Below are 20,739 nucleotides of genomic sequence, written 5' to 3' on the forward strand. Positions count from 1 at the left end.
TTTCTCATCTGAGTACAATATTTTTATAAACCCTGTAAGGATGTAAAGGGAATAAATCCAGTGGATCCAACAAACTTTTTATTCTGGGCTTTTACCATCTTGCTATTCAAAGTGAGGTGCGTATACCAATAGACTTTAAAAGCATCAGCTTCCCTTGGAAACTTGGTAAAAATACAGAATCCCAAGCTCAAACATTCTGAATCACAATTTGTGTTTTAAACGCACATTAAATGCTGGAAATTCCTGGTTGGCAGACCCTGTTTCTGCTTTCTGTCTGTCTGTCTCTCTTCCTGGCTTACTGTTTGGTCTACTGCACACGTGCAAGTTGCAGAACACCATTAGGGTAAAAAAGACATCCCTCAAATTTTCCATAACATGTTCTAAGCCATTCTGTTTTCTTAAACAATCTGGAATTCTACCTGCCATTCAGAAGAAGAAGGGACACCTTTTGACACCTGAGAAAAAGCATTCTTGTACTCTCTTGAATTCAAAAAGTAGAATCAAGTTCATAATCTTAAAGAATTCTCTCTATGGGAGAGCATAGGCCTAAGGAGGTAGTTCTCCTCCTTGCAAAGTATCACTCAGGAGGTGATGGAACTACTTCTTCTAACCCAATTATAATCATATATAGTATTATATTTGGTGACCTAGACATGTATAAGGCATTTTATTTTGGATAGCTTATGTATCTGGTGACATCACATCTCAGTTTATACCAAAAACAACTAACTTTTTTTCCACAATTGCCTGACTACCGATTGTTAAAATTTTGGGGTAGTGGAAAGGCACTGAATTCATTTTACTGAACTGCTCTTCTGCAGCAGAATATAGGACTCTTTTCTCCCTCAACTCTGAGTAATGGTAGTAACTAGCACAGTTGGAGGCACTGACCTGCAAGTCCATAAAGCTTGTGATGTCTCCATTTCTCTCTGTGTTTCAGGAATTCAAGAATTAAAAGGTTTCAAAATGTTTGAATCATAGACCAGTGGTTCCAAAAATTGCCTGCACATTAGAATCACTTGGTATATTTAAAATATTCCAAAGCTCAGACCACATTCTAGACCAATTATGCCACAAACTCTGGGGGTGGTACACAGACATCAGTATTTTTTTAGGTTCCCCAACTGATTTGAGTGTTCAGGCAATTTTGTGAATTATTGTCATAAAGACGTGATCATGGATGATTTAAACGCTCATATTTAGCTTCCCTGATCATTCCCCTGAATTTCATCCTTAAGTGAACAACTCATGTCCCAACCAAACTTTCCAAATGAATGTGCTTCCTTAATTCTGTATTTCCGCTAATGGCACTTTTATTCTCTAAACCTTAAAAGTTTAAAATGTCAAAACTAGCTTTAACTCTTCCTTGTTTCAGTTTTTAAGTTTCGTCTCTCCAATCCCATCCTTTCAAATAAATATGTTAAGAACTGGAGCTGGGTTTTAGTTATTACTTTTTGCCCCTGTAGCATTCTGCACAGATTCTTCTAGATAACTGGAGTACTGTATTAGTTAAGGGGCTGGGGAGAAGCATGATTTATACCATTTGCCGATTTATGTGGTGTAGATTCTCATATCATGGCTGATTTCATGGTAATGATGGCTTGCAAAATCCATAATTTTAACAACCAGCTCTGAGCTGGCTCCAGAACACCATTGCATCAGGTCCTCAAAAAATACACGTGCTGAATGGGATCACTGAGTAAGGAGTAGTATACTTAGGGTAAGGGCTGTGATTACATGTGGATTTTGACATGAACCTCTGTTCACCTATACGTTAAATTGTCTAACTGTATAATCCAATTTAGTCATCTATTTAATAACTAAAAAAATTAGCATTTGCTACTTTCATATATTTCTTCACAATCTACCTGTAAATCACAAGTTGCTTAATGCAACAGATGTTGTATGTAAAGCAACTATTTATTAATCCTCAAGGCACTGTATGACAACATTTCTGAAAAATGAAAGGACTATACATACATATAAAACAACAAAATTTTAAAATTGTAGGTCTCACATTCTGTGCATATTGCTGGAATGTCATGATGTCTCCTGCAGGTAAAGCAAAATTACAATCTATGTATAGCATAATATTATTTTTTGAATAGCCGATTATATGGACAATCAGTTTTTTAATGGATTAGGTGTATGCGTTAAAAAATGTAAGTTATTTAAACGAAAACCATTATTATTAATTAATTAATTTTTGGCTGCGTTGGGTCTTCGTTGTTGGCGCGCGGGCTTTTCTCTAGTGGCAGCGAGCGGGGGCCACTCCTCGCTGTGGTGTGCAGGCTTCTCATTGTGGTGGCCTCTCCTGTTGTGGAGCACAGGCTCTAGGCGCGCGGGCCTCAGTTGTTGTGCCTCGTGGGCTCTAGAGCGCAGACTCAGCGGCCGTGGCACATGGGGCTAATTGCTCTGCGGCATGTGGATCTTCCTCACCAGGGCTCAAACCCATGCCTCCTGCACTGGCAGGCGGACTCCCAACCACTGCACCACCAGGGAAGCCCCTAAAACAATTATTTTGCTGACCTATTTATTAACATCAGTATTACTTCTAAACACTTTTCTGCACGCAACATGAAACACTAATTTTAATTCAGTGCAGTCTGGGAAGAATGGAAATGTACAGTATCCCCGAGGAACTTGAAGATTAAAAAGTATTTTTGACTAAAGAAGATTTATTTAGTTTTGATATAACTGAAACTATGCAAAGGGAATTTTCTAAAATGTAACCAATGTGATTTGTAGTCTTAAATTCCACATGAATGAATAATCAAAGCAGTGTATGAGTCAGGAATAATATTTTAAGAAGGTTTAATGTGGTAGTGATATCTTAGGAACTAACTCCCGATTAATTTATTTTAGCATTTTGAGAACAGTCTCTTGGGGATTTCATTAGTGATGGGTGGATGGAGGATGTGGACAGTCTAGATTGTTGACCGCCTTAACCTTCCTTGTTTTAGCTTCTAATAATTTGTCTGGACAGATATGAAAAATCAGTGGCCAATTTCTCTTGCGTTATTCATTCCATAATCTAATCAGTATTTTTTTTTTTTTTTTTTTAATGAAGAAACAAGGGCATAGGTAAAGCCTCCTGCATGGTCACCTCCATTGAGATTCTATAAGGATTAGGCTGGTGTCACCAGTGAATGCTTACATGCTGGAGAAGTTCAGGATTTCTGCAGGTGTGGAGTGAGGGGAGTCTACAGCTCATATTTTCTCTGTCACTCAGTAGCTAGACCTATCTGTCCCACTGACTCATCTATGAGATCTTGAAAAAGTCACTTAAAACCCCTGGTCTCTTTATCCCAGTACATTTAAAACAGGAAGATGGTTTAAATTTAACCATCTCACAGTACTATTTGTATAACATCCATTCCACGCTTTGCAGTTCCCTTGAGAAAAGTCCCAGGCTTTTTATAATATTCTGTTATCTGTTAGTTATGTTCCTACTTTTGAAATTTGAATTTCCCCTCACTTGGCAGAGGTTCCTGAATAACCACCATTTCTCTCCACAATTATTGGGCAGGCGTAGAGTCATTCCCCCCGTGGTTTCCTGTTTCTTGTTAAAGTAGCTTCAGGCTGATAAAGCTCTTCAAATTACAAACAGTAGTAGTCCTGCATTTAGATATTTGTATTATATTTATAAATTATAAAATTGCTTTTTTCTATTTTCCTCACCTCTCCCTCCTATTATTTGTTTATAATTCAGTATACTTCTTCAGAATTACATATTTTTTAATGCCATTAATTTTCTGTCATGCTAATTTCAATTATATATTTTAAACAATATAAACAATATTTATGTCTCTAGCTGGAAGTCAGTACCTGTCATAAAATCTGTAAAAATTGAACAGTATAGGATAAAGATACTAAAATGGCACCATTGATTCGACTAATGAAACAGTGCAAATTTTATGTTGGCATTCTTGTAGTTGCTGTTCTTCGCTTCTTTTGTCTACAATACAGATGCTCTTTAAATAAACAAATTGGAGCTGTAAACTGGAGGTGGAGTTTCAACAGTGACATTATGCATGAGAAGAATAATTGCACACCTTCTCACCATATTTTCGTGTGCTGTGCATGATTTATACAATCTGTATAAATTTTAAAGGATTCAATAGAAAGCCCAGAGATAACTTTAAATCAAGAATTCAATTTGATATGCAGATATTTATTAGATGCTATAACCTTAAACATTAATGCATATTTTTAAGCATGGTAATACATTTTGTCTTCAGGTTCATTAGCAATAGGAGAGAAATGGACACCAATAGCTGGATACCAACGTGGCAATCTTCTAACTGCCTTTCTAATACTCCTCTAAGGAACAAACTATTTTTCTAGTATTATTTTTTGTAGTTGTCATCTATTTCATGGTTTTACATTTTTAAGTCCTCCAGAAATTGACACCAATGAACATACTTTCAATATATTAACTCAAACACAAGTTATTAAACTCCACAAAGACATCTTTTTTTAATTTCAAAAGTAAAACCTTATAACATTGCAATCAATAGCTTCCTCTTGGAAGGCAAAAATGAACATCTTTCTGTTATTCAGCCAGAGATGAGACCCCATATCACAAATGCTGTCAGTTCTCCATTCCTCTGCACTATTGCACTAAGTGACAGCCGTGGTCTGGAGTTGGACCCTGCAGCACTGTAAACAACCCTGAAGCAGAACCCCATAAATATACATGCCTCTGTGACTCAGCTGCTTGCTTTCTTTTCCTCTGGGTCAACCTCTCCACAGGCAACAACTTACTACAGGCTTAATATCTTCCACCTGAGACATCAGGCCCTTGAAAGTAGTTTTTCCTGCAGTTTCACTAGAAAACAAACAACACTGAAATACAAGTTATTATGTTCGAGAGCCAGAAGCAGCATAAATTTTGGTTCTTTTGGAGTTAAACTACCCTTACCTTCCAAAATATATGCCGCTTTGATTTCCTTTCATGTCCATGATATATTTGTCACTACTTTAGATTTTTCTACATTAACAACTCCTGCAGAATGACATCTTAAGGGAGAACAATATACAGTTGATATAATTTGAATTAGTTATTTAGTGTTTAAACTAAATGACTAGGTCAACTTTATTACAGTATATTTTCTCATGGGAAAAATTGGGGAACGTAACAATGTCATGCACAGTAACTTGGTGCTCTTTGAAAGTCACCATTTGTCTTCCTGGTAGAAATGCAAACTGTCTTAAATAAGATTTTGGATAGGACCAAGGTATTTTTCCTGTTGTCCTGGTGATGTATGTAACTTGATTACATTCCACCACATTTCCAATTAAATTAAGTTCAGCAGTTTATGTTACCTTTGGGAGTGATGGTGAAAGTCAGAGAGAGATTGAGAAAGGGAAGAGAGAGGCAGAAATCAGCAAAATGTAGACAACAGAAAAAGATGTGTTGTCTTTGTACTTTTGCTTCGGCTGGAGATACTGTGGCTTCCTAAGTAGAAGTTGAATTCAATCCATAGATTTCTCTGTATTAGAGATAATTTTCTGCTAAGAAAATAAAATATTCTATAGAGTATAGAGTTGTGGTTCTAAATATAAATACTATTTAGTTTCTATTTAATTTAGATGTGATTATATTTAAGTGAGTATGAATAAAATTGTGGTCTGAAATAAGTTAAGCAGAAAATGATTTAAATAAACTGCATATAATGTATAAGGTTGAATAAAAACAAACCCTAGAATATAACAGCTTGATATTTTATATGATTTAAGATACTTGGTACCAGATTTTAGAAAGTTAGAGTTTTTATTTCATGTAAGATGTCATATTTAGGAAAAGCATGATTTGTTTCTCTGCATGTAGCAATTTGTTCAATACTATACAGAGCTAATTCACTGACCTGTTTCTAAACCCTTAGGATCTTGAAATGTACACTTGATAACAATATAAATAACTATATGCGGGGCTTAAAAACAGCAGAAAGCCAACCTGAGAGCAGGATGAGTTAAATAATTTAAGGTATATCATTTAGTACTAGTGCAGATAGTTTTAGAAGTAACATGTGTAAAGAAATTGAGCCAAAAAAAAAAATTCCAAACTTCCTCAGGGAAAGCTTCCGAGAATGGAGGAAGGTGATGGGAGTTAGTCAGTGTCCTGGGGGCTACAAGGGAGATATTGAAATCTCAATATTTTAAATAAAAAATGGCTCAGCATAACTCAGTGGTTGCCAACTTTTCTGTACTTTGCAATTACCAGGGGATCTTTTAAAAATATTAATGCCTGGCTCTCACTTCCAGACATTCTGATTTTATTATTATGGTATGTGAGAGCTAGGCACTATGATTTTAAAAATCTCACTAGGCTATTTTAATGTCCAGCAATGTTTGGGGAACACTGGCATGAATATGTTACCCTTTAAAAAATAAAATAAATCAGGGAAGCTATTTTCTTTTTTTGTAAACAACAGCTTTTGGAATTTGAAGCTTTCCTTAATTGTGTATAGATGTACATATACCTTTTATTTTAAAATTGGAAATGCTCTCTTTAACTACTTTGATTCAAAAAGTAATATTTGGGTTGCAAACAGCTGGCAGGTGCATTCAATGAAATTCTGTATTGTGTTAAAAATGAACATATTGAAACCTTACATATTAATGAGGATAGATATCAAAATAATAAACATGGAAAAGAAAAACTCAAGAAACATATAGTATAAAGTTCATATAAAATATAAAAAGATGTAAAATAACTCCTTTTGTTTATGAGTATATAAAAACATAAAATTCATGAATAGGCATCACATTTACTAAATTCAAGATAGTAATTACTGCTGGGAGATGTGGGAAGAAATGGGATTAGGAAAAGGTACACACTTATTATGTTTAATTTTTAAAAATAATATCCTAATCAAAAGCTGCAAAATGATATGATTTGACAAAGCTGATGGTATTACACATGTGTTTGTTACATTATTCTTTATTGTTTTCTCTGTACTTAACATATTCCATAGCTTCAATAAATGGTCTTGGGAAAACTGGATATGTACATGCAAAAGTATGAAAGTAGACACTTTGCCATATAGAAAAACAATTCAAAATAGATTAAAGACTTCAATGTAAAACTGAAACCATAAAATGCCTAGAAGAAACATACGGGAAAATCTCTTTGACATTGGTCTTGGCAATGATTTTTTAGAATTGGCATGAAAAGCATAGGCAACAAAGGCAAAAGTAAACAAGTGGGACTACATCAAAGTAAAATGCTTCCTCACAGTGAAGGAGAAAATCAACAAAATTAAAAGACAGCACATGGAATGACAGAAAATATTTGCAAACCATTTGTCTGATAAAGGGTTAATATCTAAAATATATAAGGAACTCATAAAACTCATAGCCTAACCATATTAAAAAATGGGCAAAGGGCCTAAAAAGACATGTTTTCAAAGAAAACTTACAAATGGCCAACAGCTATATAAAAATATGCTCAACATTACTAATCATCAGAGAAATGCAAATCAAAATTACAGTGAGATACCACCTCACACCTGTTAGAATGGCATTTGTTAAAAAATCAAAAGATGATTTTTTGAAGGATGTGGAGAAAGGGGAACACTTATGTTGGTGGGAATGTAAATTGGTATAGGTACTATTGAAAACAGGATGGAATTTTCTCAAAAAATTAAAAACTACCATACTCTAAGTTCTAAAAATTTAGGGCTATGTATGACCCAGCAATCCCACTTCTAGGTGTATATCCACTATCTCAAAGAGATATCTGCACTTCATGTTTATTGCAGTATTATGTACAGTGGCAAAGATATGGAAACCACCTAAGTGGCTATTGGTGATAAAGAAAATGTGGTATATGTATACAAAGGAATGTTCAGCCTTTAAAAAGAAGGAAATTATGCCATTTGCAACAGCATGGATGAAACTGGAGTCCATTGTTCTAAGTGGAACAAGCCAGATACAGAAAAACAAATATCACATGATCTCATTTATATCTGGAATCTTAAAAAAAAAAATGTTCCTAGTAACAAAAAGGAGAATGGTAGTTACTAGATGCTGGGGTGAGGAAAAAGGGGAGATATGATCAAAGGATACAAACTTTCAGTTATAAGACAGATAAGTTATAGAGATCTAATGTACAGCTTGGTGACTATAGTTAATAATAATGTACTGTATACCTGAAAATTTGATAAGAGAATAGATCTGAAGTGTTCTCACCATACATACAAAAGGTAACTAAGGGAGGTGAAGGATATGTTAATTAATTAAATTGTGGAAATCATTTCACAATGTATACATAAATCTAAACATCACATTTTACATCTAAAATATATATAGTCAAAAACATATAGCTGATTCACTTTGTTTGTTGTATAGCAGAAACTAACACAACATTGTAAAGTAATTATACTCCAATAAAGATATTAAAAAATAAATAAATACATACATAAAAATATTCTGTAGCAAAAATGAAAAACTATTTCCAATTTTACTATTATTCATAGTACACAAGAAGGAATTAGTTTGTGATAGTTGGAAGAAAAAAAGGAAAACATCTAAACTGGATAGGTTATGACATATTTCTAACAATTTAGCAAGTTGAGAATGAGAGACGGGATGCTGCCATCTCATCATAGGGGAAATGAGCCTCAGAGTTGAGTTTTAATTCAGTAAAACTGAACCAAGAGGAAACTCAGTAGGACGATTTGAGCTCTAAATTTATCCAGTTAAATTAGCAGAATGTGGGTTTTAAAATTTTGGCTTGAATTTTCCAAATATATTTTTTTAAAATTTTGGTTCTTTTTGATGTTCAGTCATCAGATAAAAGCATTTTTTTTTTTTTTTTGCGGTACACGGGCCTCTCACTGCTGTGGCCTCTCCCGTTGCAGAGCACAGGCTCCGGACGTGCAGGCTCAGCAGCCATGACTCACGGGCCCAGCCGCTCCGCGGCATGTGGGATCTTCCCGGACCTGGGCCCGAACCTGTGTCTCCTGCATTGGCAGATGGACTCTCAACCACTGCGCCACCAGGGAAACCCAGCATTTTGTTTTTAATGTTTTCAGATTTTCACATATATGGGAATATGTTCATTTAAAAACTTTCAATAATATTTTCTAATAGTTCTAAGCTCTCTTTGGTAAGAGATCTCTATAAGACATTTGAAGATCAATGTACCCTCAACACAGAAGCTTGAATGTATATATCCATGCAACATTGATCATTCATTTTCATAGCCTGTGTAGACCTCTCTGAAGTTTCTATGTGGACTTCAGGCTAGGTCTCTTACCTTACAGTAAAATAACATTGAAAATACTCTTTTTTTATTCTTTTCTTTCTTTACCAAATGAAAATTTACCATAAGCATTATATCGACTGGATATTTTCACTTAAGATGAATAATAACAATTAAAATGTAAAATATTACTTTTCAACTTTGTGATACTTTGTCTTCATAGTGAAATAATATGAGAAATTAAATATAGGGAACAGTTTTGTTCTAAAAATATAGATCAGTAAATATGAATGCACACTGAAAAATTTAAGATGGAAGAAGCCCAATTTGGAAGTATTATCCAATTGGAATTAACCAGAATTTATTAATTTATTCTTTCCTATTCTCATTCTTAAAACATGTATTGGGAGTCTAATAAGTGCCTTATACTGGGTCAAAACTGAAGCATAATAGTTTGCCTTGGGAATCTGGAACAAGAAAGAATATTTTCAATAGAATTTTATGTTTGTATTCCAAAAATGATTCAAAACTACTGTGGGAATGCAGCTATGAATGAAAAAAAATGAACACTTCTATGGGGAGAAAATAATTTATACAAGAACAATTCTACTTTATATATATAACCCTTTAGATTTTTTCTTTTTTTTTTTTTTTTTTTTGGTGGTACGCGGGCCTCTCACTGTTGTGGCCTCTCCCATTGCGGAGCACAGGCTCCGGACGCGTAGGCCCAGTGGCCACGGCTCACGGGCCCAGCTGCTCCGCGGCATGTGGGATCCTCCCGGACCGGGGCACGAACCCGTGTCCCCTGCATCGGCCGGCGGACTCTCAACCACTGTGCCACCAGGAAAGCCCCAACCCTTTAGATTTTAAAGTATAAAAATATATTAGTGTAAAGGCAAGGAATATATGGTCAATATTGATCAGTGGCAAAACAAGAATGATAACTTAGGCTTAAGAGAATCGAAATAAATAAATATAAACAGAAAAATATAATAATTTATTTTATAATTGAATTATTAAATTTATAATTGAGTTATTAAATTTATAATTGAATTATCTAGGTGATGATCTTACCTTCACTGTTTTGTATAGCTGCAGAAATGTGTGAAAAGAAAATTAGCTAACATTTCTGAAAGATGCAAAAATATCAAAGAAAATCAACACATATAATTGCTGTCCTAAAATGCTTACCTAATTAGAAAATGATTCTCATCCTTCCTCAAAGGATCTCCTCATATTAAGATAGAAATTTGGTCATTTTTACAACTGTGCATTCAATTGGATCAACTAATAAGCTCTTAAGACTAATATATATTGTTAAAATTTTCTTTCCCTACATCCTGTCAAAAATGATACACAAAGATCATGTTTTCCAGGAAGAGAGAAAACTTTACCAATAATCCCCTGACCCTTTTGTAATTCCTTCTCCTGCAGGAGAACAGATAGTCTGAGTTTCCTTCCCTTCAAGTCCTCTGTGACTTTAGGTATGCATCTTTAAGGAATATAGAGCACAACTTCTCATGTACATTTCCCGATGACTAGAATGAGGGAATGGTTCCTTCCTCAGAACTACTTTCATTTGCCCATTATACAACACTGGGGGGTTCAAATTTTATTTATGTTTTGGATAGACAGAGAAGAGAGATTTCCTGGACCTTTTTCATTACTGTTATATTTTTTGTCATTCCATACATCTAGGAATGTTAAATGCTATAGATGTTATTTAAAATTTCTCCTTCATTCTAGCTTATTATATTTTGTTTGCTCAAATATAAACTTTGATGTAGCTGTAAAAATATATTTTTTTTAAAACAACCTCTTAAACTGTGTATTATTTAGGGGGAAGAAATTGCAAAGAAACAAGTCTTCATTTAGAGACATTTTTTTCCCAGAGGATATATTTTGGTTTGCACTGAAATTATGATACTATCGTTATCAGAAAGGACAAAAACGGGCAGTAGGAGAGTCTTGGAAAGTCCTTATTCCCAAAGCTGTATATTTAGATGTAAAAAACTTACGACTATGCTATAAAAATCATAACTGTTTTTCCAAAGACAAATATATTTTCCTCTAATTAAAAATAATGTTATGAGTATATTTTGGATTGATTATTGACAATCAAATGAATTGCAGTGGAAAGGTTTATTTTGTTTATTTTTATCCCTGAATTATTACTGATGAGATATATGTAAGGAATCTGATTTAACCCAGCTTGGACCCTGTACCACTGCAGGAATATGGCTGCTGGGAGGCTCCAAAATGACATTTCCACACATGTCACTGTGGGTGTCCAGAATGGCTGGAGGATGACTAGAAAGAGAAGTTGACTTAATTAACTTCAAGAATGTTTATGTTAGCATACCTAAAAGTAATTCATCATTATAATAGACACTGGGGGGAGAACAAAGAAGAAGAAAAGGAGTCTGCCTTAAAGAAGCTAGTGATTTCCTGGGGAAAGATTATAGTTCTAGGGACTTACTTGCAAAAAGGAACTATTAGAGAACAATCTGACACAGACAGTTGCAACGTTGAAAATGCACTTGACAGCTAGGAGGAAGAGTAGCTCTCTAGGTCAGCTCACTTTGTTGAGGACAGCTTCATGTAGGAAGTTAGACTTGAGATTTTCTTTGAAAGAAGGAATGGAGTCAGATTTTTTTTTTTAAAGGCAGGATTTTATCTTAGAGATAAGAGGAGAGAAAATTCTAAGATTTAGCTTAGGTGTTACCTCCTTCTTTTCCTGACTCCTGCAAGCTAAGTTAAATCCCTTTCAAATTCTCCCATAACAGTTATCTGTAATGCACACTGCCATGCAATCAGGTAATTTCTGCCTCAAAACTTGACTGGGAGCACCCTGAAGACAGAAAAGAATGTTTTAGTCTGTATTTCTAATATCCAGCAGAGTGCCAGGCACCTCTTCCTTAAATATGAGCTGTTTGTCTGGCTGACTGGCTGGCTGGTTGACTGACTGGATGGACAGATGGATGGATAGACAGATGAGATGGATGGATGGATGAATAGGTATATTCTAACTGAAAAGACTGGCTAGGTCAAAATTATATATGAAGGGATACCTAGGGAGTTGTAATAATTGTGAGTGAAATATCCTGTCTGAAACAGTGTATGTTTGGGTAGAGTAATATATTTGGTTGTGTGTAGGCAAGGTGAGATCTCTTTATGGATTTTCTCAGTGGCCAGTGATATGAGTCTGCAGCTGACCTGAGAAGCTTTGGGAAAGTCATTGAGAACTCTTAGTCAGGAGAGTGGCATTTTGGGATTTGTAATCTGAGCTGACTAAAAAGACGAGACCAGGGGGCCACTGCAGTAATCTGGACATAGAGCAATGAGGTCACAGACGAAAAGAGTGGCAGTGAGTATGTAGCAATTCGGGCAAGTCCTAAAATACTCAAAATAAAGGATCTGCAAGAAATGCATATATATTGTAATGGCAATGAAGAAGAAGGAGGAGTCAGAAATCCATCCAAAATTTTGAATTTGGACTATTAGGAAAATGCTAAAATATGTGCAGAATTGAAAAATTGGCAAAAAAAGTTTTCTTGAGGGATGCTTGTAATAAATAAGCTGTGCTCTGGACCTATGGAGCATAATATATAATGCATTTTAGATAATGTCGTTTAATAGCAGTAACAAAGGCCAGTTATGGTCCACATTATTAGAATAACTAAGATGCCCTTTTACCTTCCCCACAAAGCATCATTTTCTCCCAGTGCCCCCAACATGCAGCTCTTTTGCAGTCTTGCTGTCAGCTACAATATCAAGTTATTTTCTCTGAGATATTAGCTGATGGAGTTGTTACCCATTACAGTGATATGTTCACATCCTTCAGACAATTAGTGAAGACACAAGAGTCATCAAGCCTCAAAAGAATATTTCAGAATTTAGAGAACCTCATGACAGCGTAGTCCTTTGCTTAAGCTTAAAAACAAACAAAAAATGTTGAAGGAAATATTGTCAACATTATCAAAATTATTGCAGATAGTTATTGTCATTATTATCTTTGAACTCTAAGAGTATGTAAATTAATTCTAATTTCCTAAATAGTCTAGTGAAAAGAGAGTATCATAGGATCTCCAATTTATAACTCTAGATGAATTTTCCACATGTTAATAGTGTACTTTAGACTTTTATGTAATTTTTTAGTAGAATACTCACTAGATAGCTGGATATCAAAGTGCTTGGTTTTTAGTCTTGCATGTCTCACTTGATGCTTTGTCACTTTTTGGAATTAATTTAATCTTTCTGAACCTTAGTTTCCTCATTTGTAAACAAGTTTTTGAATGTGTATACATATTAAATATAAAATGCACTATGTGAGGACAAATTATTGCTGGCATTATTTTATATAAATATTATTTAAAGGTTTACTTTATTGTCAAACTAATTAATAGTAGTTTAAAAATATTAAGTAAATAATAGTTTAGTAGATAAATGTAAATTGAAATTAATCAAAGTTGTTCTTATGCTCAGGTTCATATTAAAATGTCACTATAGCACCTACTTTGGAAATTTTAACATGAAATAATGGAGCCCACTTATTATTTTGCAATACCTAGATTAGATAAATCATGTCGAAACACATTCTTCAGAGGGAATTCTGCAAAATATAAAATATTGACAGTTGTCTAAATTAAATTCACAAGTTTCCTAAATTTTATTCTATAAAAGTAATTTCTTTCAATCATTTTGTGCAGGATAGACCTGCTTTTTAGAAATATAGCTTTTGAGTGAATTTTAATACTCATTACTTCCCTAAGCTATCAAAATTTTTGGCATAAAAATTATGTAAAACATAGATTACCATCTGATGATATTTGAAATGTCACAACTCTGCTTAAAAATGCAACATTGGTCACGACTTTAATTACTCAAACATGCCCTTGTATGTTCAGATGCTCTCTTATTCTTTCCTCTCTGTTGTTCCCCAGTATCTTCCAATTGAAATATTACAGATCTTTCTATGTCCTTCTAAATGTTATTTCCAGCCAATAGAAAGGTGCTTTCCCTCCTCTGATTATTTCTCTGCAGTCATGGTTCTCTAGAAAATACCCTATCATTCATTACCATTATTTAGCCACTTGTTTCCTCATGTTCATAGTAATGAAAGGTTTTTGAAGGCAGGGACTCTTTAATTATCTCTAAATCTTATAACAGATTGTATAATGGCATATGTATAATAGGTGTCAATTAAATATGGTTTATTAAATTGTTGCAAAAGTCAATTAATTTGTTTATGGTGGTATTAGCTAGTTGTATACAGCTAGTTGTATTAGCTAGATTTTGTGCAACTTTGAAATATTATGAATAAAATCAACTGATGGCTACTGAAGTTTTCTTGGATCAAATTTGGTTGTCTATATTTTTTGTTGTTTCTTTATTCTTTGAAAAAAATAAACTTTGAGATGAATGATTAGAAGTATTGAAGTCTAAACTTCCACTGCCTTCTTTATTTTATGATAGCAATTTCCAAAGCAATATTCCTGTCTATTGTGTAGAGGATGTAAGGCTCATAAGATGTAGTCGATAGAACTGTTTTATGTTTCAGAAGTCACAAATGTCATTTATGTACAATTAATATAATTAGTTCATATAAGAAAACTTTTTTGAACCCTTAAAAGAACCATGTACGGAGGCATGATCATCATGTTTGTTAAAGCAATATTGTAAGTAGTATGCCTACACTAGTATGAAATTGGGGTATAGGAGTTTCATAAAATTTCAGGAAGTCATTGTGCATAAATTTAAATGCATATTTTGATTATTTCACTCATCTGGGGAAACCTGCCAGATAGGTATTGATATTTATTTAGTTAGTTATAAAATTTTTCTTCAACCTTACACTTTATTTGTAAGATATGATTTTCTTAACACTCATTTGAGGGCTCAAAGTCTTCATTATAATTTTGGAAGATGATAAATGTCAAATGACAAACCCATAGTCCTAAAGCTAACAGTGGCAGAACAGAATATCAAGACCAGGTCATTGCTTTCTCTCAAAAAAATCTGCATTCTTAATTGATTACAGTAGAAGAAACAAGATGGAAGAAGGCAGACAGGATGAGATAATAATGAGAAATAGAAGGAATATGAAATAATCACTTTGAAGTTAAACCTTGTCATTGCATGACAAATTTAAGCATGAAATGATACTCAATTTTCCTTTTGTTAATTCTCCTATTTGTCTGAAACATTCCGAAGGCCTTTTCTTGGTTACATGTTCAAATACTAGTCACTAATTGGGTGTCTAGTATTAAAGTACCGTAAGATATAGAATATTTTCTTTTCTTGGTTCCAGTCAGCTTTTTATAAAAGATTGTATAAGCTCACTAGGAGCAGCTGATGATTTTATCCCCACGTCTCTTGCTGAGCTACATTAAGAGGGCTGTCTGGACTATTAAATTCCTTTATATCAAAGTCTTCTCACCTCTGCAGGGGACTAACGTGTTGATTGAAACTAAGAAAAAATTGGACAGCTAAAAGGACCAAAAGCACCAGAAGGTGGCTGATAAAGTTCCATTATAGATGTATTTTCAGCTGGAATTATTTCATGTTTTAAAGAAGATCTTGTAGCATAACTTAATTGTCTGAAACAAATCTACTAACCTGATTGTTTGGCTGAAAATATTATTTGAAACTCAAAAATAGTAGGTAGAAAATGTTTTAGTTCTTTCTGATTTTCCTTTTAGCTAGCTGTATTTTCAAGTATTTTCCTTTCATTAATATGATACTTTTAATGTATAGTCTAATTTACCTTTGATAGTCATCAATTAAATCCCTCTCCCAGTTTCTTTGTTGTAGTATTATCAAAACTGCCTGTGCTTTTATACCTATTGCCAAGATAGGTCTGTACATGGAATTTCAAAGATTTTCTTTTTACACTAAGGTTTTTAACCTGTCCTCATAACTCAGTCTCTTTAATCCTAGGATTAAGCTAGCTACAATTCTCAGATCTTTTCTTTAAAGTGTTCCAGTGTCTTTTTGCTATGTAGTGAAAAGAAGGAAAGCAGGGCTCCAAATAGACCCTGACCCTTACAATGTGAATTTCAGCATTCACTCTGTTTATCTCACACCTACTAGTGGCTGTACACACACATTACTGCACACAATGTATAGCTATGTCTCTGGGGATGTGATTGGAGTTCTGTGGTCTGAGCCATCAAAAATGCACTTCTATAGCCGCTTCTCACAAAACTATATGAATTTCTGGCATTAGGTCATCCATAAATACTACAGGATATAGATTTTCACATCTCAAATCCATTTTCTTGGACTTGAATTTGTGTCTGTTTGGGCCTGAGAAATTCCTTTCTAAAGAGCCAATAACTAAATTTCCCACTAGCTTTTGATTTTCTTCTTAAATGGCTAAGGAGAGAAAAGAAAGGCCTATTCAGGCAAATATTACCCAGTTAGAACCTAATTACAGTGCAATAACTAAATGATTAAGACATAAATGACTATGGTAAGGTTCATAGAATGAGAATGAGGTAGGATTTTGTAGTTCTCTAAACTGATAAAAATGACTCAAATATAGTGTCACTACACAGTATTTTTTCAGTACATGAAAATATGTTGAGCTGAATTAGTGATTTGGTAAAGTTACATGCAAGTTCAGGATCTAATCATGTTTTATTATGTCTTGCAACATTAAACTTAATTTGTTAAATACCAAGCTTTTACAAATTATTTACAACTTTTATTCACTTTATTTCCATTATTATTTTTTCGAGTAATTCTAATAACAGATTAGTTTTAACCTTGATAACCATTCTGTTTCTGTTTAAGTTATGTAACCTTCAAGTACCTGGCATTTCTAAAGAACTACAGTAAGTGACAAATGGAGAAACAAGAACTCAGTCCTGATCCCCTCATAGAGACTTAATTGGGCACAGAATATAAAAACATTAAGCAGAAAGGAATATGAAATTATTTTTTTTTTTGCAAAAAGAAAAATGTCATAAGTAAATTTTTTGACAGAATCTGCATTAGTGTGGGCAGATTCCTCTGACATACATGCATAATATGTGGTAATTATTCCCAATTACATTTCTTAAAGCATTAGCAGTTTATTATGAACACAGTGCAATTTATAAGCCTAATAATAGACTCAAATCTCCCAGGCTATTAGATATGTTAACTCTGAATACACATGTTCAAGCAGAGTTGTGTTGCAAATATCATAAAGGCTCAATTGATAAAAGAAATCTATTTTGCATCTTAAAAAACATATTAGAACCTTTTCTACAATTTTTGTAGGGCTCAGAAAAATAATACTTTATAAAATTCATTAAATATTTATGATTGTAAGTAGATGGTGAATATAAGTTTTATGTCTCTGTTTTTTTGTTAACAGATCTTGCTATCAGAGTGAAGAAAAAATGCTTTAATTAATTGCATGATCATTGTCATGTCAATACGTTTTCAAGCAAGCTAAATGTTTAGAAAAGTTGTTAACTTTCTAATTTTAGAGCCCAAATCCCCAGATATATTTTAGGGACTCTTTTGTTTCTCCCCACCTATTAATTATAAAATATGTTTTTGATTTATAAATGCATTTTCTGTCTACTTATTATTTAAATAATTATATATCAGAAGGTTAGAATAAAAATTAAGGAATTCTAGTTTTTAGACTCCACAGTTTTACTAGATTTAAAAGGTTCCAACATTTAACTGATTCTGCTATTTTAAGGTTTCTGATTATGACAGTCATCATCAACATCCTTTCATTTTATATGAACATATTTTTTTATCTTCAGTCATTGCTCAAGAGAATCAAAATGAAATTTGCATTCACCCGTTTCACCTTAAGTATAGAATGTGCTTTAACCTACATGACAGAAGACTAGCAATGGCCTTTTCCTGTGTAGCATGGATCTTTTACTATTTCTTTTAAGTCCTTTGTAAGGACTTTTGATAATTTTAGTTTCTTCCAGGTGTACCTCATTTTAGGTCCTCTTATTCCTACCTACCCTTCAAAATTTCAATAACAGTTATTTTTAACTGAATCACTGTATACATGGGATAAACTTACAAATCCATAGTACTTATTTTATATCATAATTTCCAGCTGTCTTCTTATTTTAAAATTTCCAAGTGTAGATTTTTCATTTAATATAAGAATTAAGTGCAGAGTTAGCAAGCTTATCAAATTTGGCTACTCTTTTTCCAGGGTTACCAACTGTATGCTGGAATAAAACTCTGCTAATCAACTTCCTGTTTCAAAAATAAAAAAAGATGTAGGTGTTTTCAACTGCAACAAACACAGAAATACATACTTACATGCCCTGCCCCCACTCCCAAACACACACACATTTCTCTTTTAATATCTACTAGTTTTGGGTATGTTGACCTGAAACAAATAGACTGCCAGATATTTCTCCAGAGAAGATGGGTTTATTCAGGATCAGAAGAGAGTTGAAATTTGCTGTCTGCAGTCATGACAAGCCACATCCAAGTCCCGGCATAGCTGGGAATGGAGAACACATCTATAAGAGGTGAAAAAGGAAATTGGAAGAGCTCTAGTAAATAGAGCCCATGGCTTTTCATTGGCTGGGTTGCTGTCAGGAAAGAAGAGGAGTCTTTCTTCTTCTTGTTTGCCTCTGCTATCTTTGCAGGGTATGAGAGCACCTCCTTCTGGTTTCCCAACTCTATTTAATTAAGGTTTCTCTTTATTCATTTTTTAAGCAGAGGTCTTCTTAGAAGCCCATATGATTTAGATTTATTGATTTATTGATTTATTGATTTATGACTGTGTTGGGTCTTCATTTCTGTGTGAGGGCTTTCTCTAGTTGTGGCAAGCGGGGGCCACTCTTCATCACGGTGCGTGGGCCTCTCACTATCGCGGCCTCTCTTGTTCCTGAGCACAGGCTCCAAACACACAAGCTCAGTAATTGTGGCTCACGGGTCCAGTTGCTCCGTGGCATGTGGGATCTTCCCAAACCAGGGCTCGAACCCGTGTCCCCTGCATTGGCAGGCAGACTCTCAACCACTGCACCACCAGGGAAGCCCTCTTTATTCATTTTTTACAGGTGTTACAATTCTTTCTAATATGCTAATCTTTTCTAAAATTCAAACTGTCTGGGATTACAAATTATTTTTTCTATCAGCACAGCAAAGTTTCAGTGAAATTCTTATTGTGTTTATACCACTCTGGCTCCATTTCTTATAAAAATTATTTTCAAAATATCTCCTAATGCATAACATTTTTGGCAGGAGGAGAAAAATATCTTATTGAGAGAAAGCAAAATAATTTATTTCCTGTGGAAACTTTCTAACAGTTAAAACCCATAACTTCATTTCCTGTGCCTCTGAGCTACACTGTGTAGAAGTCAGTCCTGGTAAGTTATAATTAAGCATGTAGGATAGTTCTAATGATGTCTTACAACTGATGAAATCAGTCTCAGCCCTGTCTACCACCTGATTACCATGGAAACCATTGCTGACCAACCTAGTAATTCTGATCAAAAGGAATTATTATTAATCCTCCTAGTATATGTTGGATAGGGATTTGCACAGCTTTTGTTAAAGTTTCTTGTGGAGGCTGAAATGTCCAGTAAGGATAAATATTAATTCTTAATGTGCTGGAGAGCAAGAATGGCTTAGTCTCTGTGGGGCACAACTGGCTCTTGGTAAATCAGATATTAACAGATTATAGGATCAGCCTTGCACTATGCAGGGATTAGAGATAAACAGGTGAATTTGCAGAGGAGGGAAATAATTTCTAAAGCTGACTTAATCAAAGCATTGCCTTATAAAATGGAACTTAAGCAAGAAAGAAAGACTGTGCAAGAAATTTGAAATTTATTAAGTAACATTTAGGATAATTTCCAAGAAATGAGGTGAAAACACTGAACACTTACTTTTCTCCTTTGCATATGTGTGGGTATGAGATGTGGAGGGTGATGACTAAATGTCTGTGATGAGAGACACAGCATTGTTTAAGGATGTTTTCTACAGCTTTTTCTAGGCATTTACTAAACTATATTGTGCACTTTAAAGATCTTTAAGAGGGCAGATCTCATGTTAAGTGTTCTGAACCCATTAAAAATGCAAATCCCCCAAAACAAAATAAAATTCAAAAATTGTGAAATCAGATTTGACATAATATATACTGCCAAGAACTGAAGACAAACTTAACTAAAAGAATCATAATGCAAAGTCATGTTATATAAAGTTGTGACAAACCCATAAATGTTTTCCAAACTTTCAGTTACATTCCAAAACTACAAAAAAAAAAAAAAAAAGACAAAACATGAAAATCAGCACTAGGTATATTAACAGTTTTTCACTATTCACCATAAACATTTAAAACCTCCTTTGTCTTATAAGTTTGTTTGAATTATTATGAGTATGTAGATACTAGATTAACAGCAACATAAGAACTAATTCACTCAAACCAATGGAAATTTAAAACCTTGAAGAAGTCACAGTTTTTGGTAAAAGGATGTTCTCTCACTCCCTCTTGTGAGAGCAATGGAATCACAACTAACTGCTGAACAATCATCTAGAGGAAGACA

General features: G+C 34.0%; 1 protein-coding gene across 1 annotated transcript in view; it reads left to right on the forward strand.

Annotated features, from left to right (window-relative positions):
- PCDH9 (protocadherin 9) overlaps nucleotides 1–20,739 on the forward strand; it is a gene marked incomplete at its 3' end in the record, with an annotated part of 981,324 nt that overhangs the window by 815,506 nt on the left and 145,079 nt on the right. The window lies entirely within an intron of this gene.

Source organism: Stenella coeruleoalba, assembly GCF_951394435.1.
Source record: "Stenella coeruleoalba genome assembly, chromosome: 18".
Lineage (NCBI taxonomy): Eukaryota > Metazoa > Chordata > Mammalia > Artiodactyla > Delphinidae > Stenella > Stenella coeruleoalba.